Source organism: Miscanthus floridulus, chromosome 16, assembly GCF_019320115.1.
Source record: "Miscanthus floridulus cultivar M001 chromosome 16, ASM1932011v1, whole genome shotgun sequence".
In the NCBI taxonomy this organism is placed as follows: domain Eukaryota; kingdom Viridiplantae; phylum Streptophyta; class Magnoliopsida; order Poales; family Poaceae; genus Miscanthus; species Miscanthus floridulus.
Genome location: NC_089595.1, coordinates 118637801 through 118646469, shown reverse-complemented (window position 1 = coordinate 118646469; position 8669 = coordinate 118637801).

Below are 8669 nucleotides of genomic sequence, written 5' to 3'. Positions count from 1 at the left end.
CAAAGGCTTAGCAAAGGTCAACCAGCAGGATGGAAGGACCTGTCTCTTGTGGTCTGATATTTAGCTTGACACAATTCCTGAGCTCAATTTTTCAGAGCTTTGCTCCTATGCTAAGGACAAAAAAATCACAACCATGGCAGCCAAGAACCTAGACAGTCTACAGAACCATTTTCATCTGCCCCTATCTGAAGAAGCCTATGCTCAAATTCTTCAACTACAGAACATGTTGGGCAACCTTCAAATCTCATATTCCAAAGATACTTGAACATTCATATGGGGATCAGATCTCTTCTCCTTATCTAGAATCTATAAGCAGCTCAGTGGTCACAGTAATGCTAATGCAGCATACCTTTGGCTTTGGAGGAGCTCCTGCCAAAACAAGCATGGTGTATTCTTCTGGCTGATTCTCAAAAATAGGCTCAACACTAGAGGTGTCTTAGAAGAAGAAATATGAATCTGGAGTGTTATGATTGTGTCCTCTGTAATCAACACACTAAAGAATCAATTGAGCATCTCTTCATCAACTGTCCATTTGCAGTGGAAGCATGGCATTCCATCAACCTAGATGTCAATACTGAGCTACATCCCTTACAGAACTTAGAGCTGCTTATAAATCAAATCAATCAGAGTTTTTTTATGGAGATTATTATACTTTTCAGCTGGGCAATCTGGATGAGCAGAAACAACTTCATCTTCAGACAAACGCCACCCTCAACCTAGAATTGCAAACTCATCTTTAGAACAGAATTCCATTGGCTACTATGCAGAGCAAGAAAGAAGTATTTCCCCAAGATTCGAGAATGGATAGACAACCTAAATTAACTTGGCGACCCTTAGTTTGGGAACTGCTCCTATTCAATTTTTCCTAGTTCCCTAGCTCTAGTTTTTCTTTGGCCCTAGATTATAGCCAGCACTTTAGTTTTCTTTGTTCTTGTTTTTGTACTTGACTGTCCTTTTATTTAATTTATCCAGTAGGGGCTCCTTGCCCCTCCTTTTTCATAAAAAAACCATGTGAGACAAGGTTTGAGGTAACAACAAGAGGACCTGGACTACCACCACTCTACCAAACCCATTGGCCATGTGCGGCACCCAAGCTATTGTAGTCGCCACCACTGTCATGTTCCTACGTCGCTCGCCATGCTACGTCTGTGCCCAAGCTGTCATGCAATCTAGCCATCGACACCAATAGGGTCACCATGCCACATAGCATATTGCGATTAAGGAGGACCTTGCCTACCAATCCGCTCCAAAGAAGCATGATCCATGCCCCAAGCTGCTAGATCAGCAAGGGTGAGGAGCTAGATTTGTTGCCACTAGCTATCAACATAGAAGAGAGCAAAGGGATGAATAAGGAGCTAGAGTAGCCAAAGGGGCTTATCGCCACCATCACCGTGGTCGCTTGGGCATCTGTACAACGCACTCTAGCGGTGGCAAGGAAGCTGATTGGACAAGATAGTGATGACATGGTGATTTTAGTCCACCCATGCCACCCAGTCGGGCGACAATGGGCATGAGACTCAGAATTTGGGGGTCAAAATTAGACTACATGCATGTGAAATACAAAACCATGCCATTCTTTTTCAATCTTTATGGTATCATCATGTCATGCATAACATGAAACATGCATATCAATGGTCTCAAGTGTGAAAAGCATGTCTATATGATAGTGGGCCAATCAAATGTTGTTGATCATCAAATATGAAAGTTACATGATCAAGAAAGTGTGCATCTTTGGAGATCAATTCAAGAGAAGGATATTTGGCAAAATCTATTGATTCAAAGATGGCATTCAAATTGACCATCGACGAGCATGAATATTAAAGAGTAAAAGAGACATGGGTAATTGCACTTTAGTTGTCTCACATGAAGAACCTTGTCAACATACAAATAATAAATATTGATAAGAGTATTTAGTTTGATCAAGTGAAGAAATGGATCTCAAATGTATGATTATTGTTGATAGAAGGCAAAGCTTAACTTGAGGATGACAAGATTGAATGAAGATTTAAGCAAGGAAATGGTTACAGGGTACTAAGTGAAGGTGAAGGGCAAGCAACGGCTTAGGGATAGTGAAACCAAGGCAAAGGTGAAGGGGCAAGTACTTGTGTTGACACCGAAGGACTAATAAAGCCCTGAGTTATGAATGCCAAAATATCAAATTATTCTTGGATTAGAAATTGAAGTGATTTAAAGATATGAAATCATATGCTCGAGGGTATGTTTGATATCTAAAGTGATGATAGCCCTCAAGGTTTGAATGAACAAGTAATGGTAAGACTTTGATAATACAAGGCTCAAGATGAAGAAAAAATTTGTTATAATTTATTATTGAGTTTAGGTATGCAATACCATCAGGAGAGATGCATCATTGGATGAGCAAGTTAAAGTGCTCAAGTAAACGCATGTGAGAAACTATGTGTGAGAAACCATAGACTAACAAGTTTGGACCGTGGCTGTCCTCCGGAGGGGTGCTCCAAGCAAGGGTTCTCTGTCTCTTTGTTTCATAATTGCAAAAGATGTTTTGGATGTCTGAATAGTGTTTGTTATTGGTCTAAGAGCTAGAGCTTAGCCAATTTTTATTGAGTTGGCCTCAAATGGCTAGTTTTTGTTGGAGAGTTATACATAACCTTCTCTCATCCCTTTTGGCCGGTGGCTAGTGCTAGTCAACTTCCATACACATCCAAAGGTCTTTAGAGCTCCCCCCAACCTCCATTTGTGGGACTTGAGTGTTCTGAGTTAAATTCTTTGAGTCTAGTTGAGAAATTTGAATTGAAAGCCTTGGTGAGCTTGTGTGAGCAGTCCATAGCCTTGAGTGTGCTTGACAAAGTCAAAGATTTTGGTTGTGCATTTGTTAGTCTTGGAGATAGTCTCCTAGATGGTTAGGCGTTGCTCGGTGAGCTCCCGGGCTAGTGGTGAAGCTCTAGGTCATTTTACACCAAGGAAAAAGATCAACTAGTGTAATTAAGGAAAATGGTTGAAAGAGACCGACCTAGAGGTTGACCTTCATCAGTCACTCATGGACTCCTTAACAAAGACATAGGATTCAAGTGGTGAACCTCAACTTCAGGAAACAAATCTTTGTGTGTCTTCATTTTAGTTTGCCTCACTTTTACATTTCTATCTCATACTTGTGTTTTCGCTTCGATCTACTTTAGTGTGCTTGTTTGTGGGTGCGGGTACTGCATCAATAAGTTGTTGGGCACCCTAAGAACACAACAACAAAGTTTAGTTTAAGATATAACTCATTAGGGTTTAGTTTCAAATAGAACTCATTAGGGGCAGTGTGCATTTTGAATTGATTTTGTTCTGGCAAAACTATAGAACCCGGCTTAGCCGGATTTGCTGTGACAAGCATGCAAAAATTGTTTTAACTTGTAGGTTTTTCCTATTCACCTCCTCTATGCGACATCAAGATCCTTTAAAAATGCAAACATTATGGGAAGTGGGTGTTGGTAAACAAGAAACTACTACCTTTTGCTAGTACAATGGCACCAAGGTCGGCATCATGGGCATCTTTTTTTTTGTGAAGGAAATGGGGGACTTATATTAAATCTTGGCACAGTACATCCTGGGCATCGATGATGGGAGGTCTAGCTGGTAGAGGAGGAATCGGTTTTTTTTTTCCAAGAGGTTTTTCAGGGATGCATCCTTGGATTGGAGGACCTTGAGGACATATCACAAACTTCAATGGAGCACAAGGAGAGCCCTGATATGTAGAGGACGGGAACCGGTTTTTGTGGTACTAAAATTTATTGATAGTGCATGGTTCATTATTCAACATATCAATATGGGATGGGATCTGAATCCAAAGTTAAAACGTCTGGGGCTCTATAAAACCAAATTCATCCATGGTAGTCTTACCATGTAATCTATTGGTTCGCAAAAAAAAAAAAAAGAGTAAATAAAAGATGTCCTAATCCTCGAACGAGGAATTAATGACCATACCTGTTCTGTCTGGGACCATGATGAGGAATCATCTCCCGTAGTCTCTACCTCATTCAGTTTACAAATAATCTCCTTCATCGTAGGTCTTTGGTATCGATCCGTCTCCATGCAGACTACCGAGATATCAATACAAGTCTGCACCTGTTTGCAATTTGCCTCAAGTGATGCATCACTCGATATTTCCCGCAACCTTTTCTTCCAGGAGTCCTGTACCTGAAAAATCGAAGACAGTACAAGCGTGTTGTGTACATAGTCAAAAAGTGTTCAGTTTTCTAGATGTTTACGTTAAAAAAGAAATTGCATTGCGACTGGTGCCTAGCCAGATTGCTTAGGTGACTCTAATAGCACTTCTTAGGTCCGAGTTTGACTCTCCATGGGCACGAGTAAACATTAGGATGTGGTTAAAAAAATCCTTTCGTCTGCCTCACGCAAGCATAGGCCAAGAGCCTTGACCACGTGAGAAGGTCTCCTTTCTACCTTAAGCACAACGTTCGAGGGCTGTCTTCCCCGCGGGTTGAGCTAAAAAGAAATTGCATTCAAAAAAATTTGCTAGACGTGGGTCGTACACTTCAAACATCGTTTTCCAGGAACCACATGAGGATTAATTCCTTATAATATGATTATTTTCAGCTGTAAACAAAATAGAGATAATGAAACATGTATGTCAATATATTTTTTTTGTATATTACAGTTCAAAAGCATGTATTTAGGACAACGCTATTTTGAAAAATAACGTACTCACACCCCTCACGTCAGGCAAGGAGCCCACACAGGGGTTCGTCAAAGCGCCCAACCTGCAAACGCGCTCACAGTGCGATGTTAGCTTCTCTCGGCGTGGAGGACACATGCCCGAGTTCAATTACCAGTCCAGGATTCAACCGGGGGTTGCACCAGGGATTTTCCTCCCGAGGGGACTGAGCGGGCGTGAGTAGTGTGTGTGCTCGGTAGACACGTTATAACATTTCTCGGGCAGCCTAGATTAATTAATCAATGCCTAGCAGGAGAACTTAAGAGTTTCCACCAATTAAAGATCCAGATCACAAAATTTCATAAAATAGGTATATTTTGTTTTTACTCACGCGAGCCTATATCCTTTCTTTTTTACCAATTGCTAATAATCAAGGCCTAGCAGAAGAACTTAAGAAGTTTCCAACAGTTAAAGTTCTAAATCACGAAATTTCATAAAATAGATATCTTTTGTTTTCTATACACGGGCAAGCCCATATCCTTTCTTTTTTACCAATTGCTAATTCCGACCTTCCTTCCTAATTTGGTATATATTATAGTCCTAGTGTATATAGAAATCCCCTTGTGGTCTAATTTTGAGCTGTCCTAAATACTAGGACTTAGCAATATTTGATTGCTCCCAGTTTAGTATATTTCATTTATTACATGGTTCTTAAGAAATTCATTATAGGAATTACTTATGCACCTGTCTCCCTCTATTTCTTTGCCTCTTTCTTTCTCTCTCTCTCTCTCTCTCTCTCTCTCTCTCTCTCTCTCTCCTTTTAAAGGGGTTATAAGGTATTGACACGCAAGGATGGGCAGAACTCTTAGCGGCAAGGGCGGCCTCACCTACACACTAGGCAGCCCACGTCCGTTCGTACACCCACCCAAAGGAGATGGCACGACCAACCTTCTACCATTACAAGTTGCAAGGTCGTAGAATGACCTAACTTTCCTGATATCTAAGTCGTGTTCTCAAGAGATGCAAGCCTCTCCCCCAGGGAGAAATTTGCTACAAGTTGAATACGTATGTTAACACAAGGATTTGCTATAACAAGTTGAATAATACTCTAATTTTAGAACAGAATACATCATACTTTTAATAACAACAAATTTGAGAAAAACTGGAATAGCAACAATGTCAAGGAAGGCGTTTGAGTTGCTTCTATCTCTCTCTTTTTGGTGTGGGAGGAGGGGGGTTATATATATATATTTATTGATGACGCAGCAATAGTTTCCTTCAACATATAATTGGTCCTTTAGTACGGTAACATATATACTACTCAACAGGAGAGAAAAAAATCTAGCGAATCTTCATTGGAAACTAGGACCGAAATTGATACGCATCTATTTAGGAAAAAGTCTACTCCACCCCCTCAACTATGGAAGGTGGTCTACATAACCCCCTCAACTATGAAACCGTCTGTTTTACCCCCTGAACTTTCCAAAACCGTCTAATTTACCCCCTGGGCGGTTTTTAGGGCGGTTTGCTACAGTAACAACGGGTTTGCTACAGTGACAGCGGGTTTGCTACAGTACCGGTGTTTTGAATTTTCTTTTTTCGTTGAATTTTTGAAAAAATCATAGTAAATCATAGAAAAATCGTAAAATGAAAAATCTAATTTTATTGGACTCCACATGAGTAGATCTACACAGTGAATATATAATACGGTATGTTTTAGTACAAATTTTTTTTGTAGCTTTAGATTAATTGGAAAATCTAATTTTGTCTGTAATTAATGGGAATAATTCATAGCTGCAGCTTCTATGGTCCAATTATGGTGAAATTTTTATGGTACGCTAATTATTGTATGCTTGAACTATAGTAAAAATTTTGTACTCATTGGACTATGTATAACTTAGTTATAGATAAATTCTAATTAATTACAGACAAAATTGGATTTTCCAATTAATCTAAAGCTACAAAAAAAAATTTGTACTAAAACATACCGTATTATATATTCACTGTGTAGATCTACTCATGTGGAGTCCAATAAAATTAGATTTTTCATTTTACGATTTTTCTATGATTTACTATGATTTTTCAAAAATTCAACGAAAAAAAAGAAAATTCAAAACATCGGTACTGTAGCAAACCCGCTCTCACTGTAGCCAACCCGCTGTTACTGTAGCAAACCGCCCTGAAAAACCGCCCAGGGGGTAAATTAGACGGTTTTGGAAAGTTCAGGGGGTAAAACAGACGGTTTCATAGTTGAGGGGGTTATGTAGACCACCTTCCATAGTTGAGGGGGTGGAGTAGACTTTTTCCCATCTATTTATGTTTTATCCTTTCTATCTATATATTTTTAAAGTTATAGTTTATTTTATGATGACTATGACATCCATAATATAAAGTAATATCAGCAATGATACGACAATGTCCTATTAAGCCTATGTCTAATTTGAAATAAATTCTTGATATATTTTTCACCCACCACAAAACACAGAAATATTTACATATAAATAAATTATAACTTTAATTGCATACTATCCATGTGTTGGTATAGTTAAATATCGAGTTTTATGAGTTCCTTTGACCTATAAAAATATGTAATTCTAGTTGCCGACGTATCAAGGACTGGTCTATACGTTGAAGGTTGAAGATTATGAAGAGAGATCTCTCTCGATCAGTTGGGACACATTTATTAGATTCAACTGGACAACAAACTGCTCAAGATTTCAGTTCATGATTTGATTAGTTGAACCATAAGCTAAATCAGGTTATAATATATATAAGATGAGTTTATTTATTAACTATAGAATCAAAGCAGGGTGGATGAAGTGGCGCCAAGCATCTGATATTCTCTATGACAAGGGGTACCACAAAAGCTAAAAGGCGAGCTTTATAGAACGACGATTCGACCCGCTATGCGCGTTATATGGAGCAGAATGTTGACCTGCAAAAAGACGACATGTTCAACAACTGAGTGTTGTAGAAATGTGTATGTTGCGCTGGATTTATGGTCATACAAGGATGAGTCGAGTTCAGAATGATGATATACGTGATCGTCTAGGGGTAGCACAAATTGAAGAAAAGCTGGTCTAACATCGGTTTGAGGTGGTTTGGCCATGTCCAAGGGAGCACTCTAGTGCATTCTGGAGTCCCAAGTCAAGATAATAATGCGAGGACAGGCAGAGGAAGACTAAAATTGACATGAAAATAGGCAATAAATAGATATTTAAAAGGTTAGAATATACCTAGAGATCTGTGTTTCGATAGGAGTGTTTAGAAAGCAGCTATTGACATGCCTGAACCGTGAGTAGGGGCTCATGTTGAGTTTTTAACTCTAACCTACCCTAACTTGTTTGGAACTGGAAGTCTTTGTTGTTGTTGTATGGAAAAACAACTAAATGCGGACATGGACAGGATGGAACCAGAACCGAACTGAAAAATCTATGCTGGACGAAGGACAACAAAGAAACCACTCTTGATTTAATATTAGGATAAAACAAAGAAACATATTCTTACATGCTCAATAAATGCCTGATCCTCCATGTCTGGGGTGTTCACATAGTCCATTACACCAGAAAGCACTATCCTTTTTATTATAACACCCAAGCTGAATATATCAATCTTTTTTGAGATTATTTGCTTGTAACTAGATTCAGCTTGCGAGAATTCCCTGTATAACAAATGCAAAAGATAAGAAAGAGTAATGAAAACAAGCTTATTAGATGACTAAAAAAAGATGTTCAAATGGGAATTAATCTTACAGCTGGCTCCCCATCTGAGATTGTGCCATTATGGTGTTTTCTTCGCCCAGTAGCCTTGGTAAACCAAAGTCTGATATTTTCGGTACCATTTTGTTATCCAGAAAAATATTATCTAGGTTTATATCAGAATGTTCAATGGAAGCATCGTGAAGGTAGCTTAGACCCTCACAAACCCCCTTTATCAATTTAAAGCGTATGCGCCAGTTATGTCCAAAAAAAATTTTCTGCAAGAACAAAGAGAACTACTCCATATGTTAAGTATCATGCATTTTTATTACATTCTT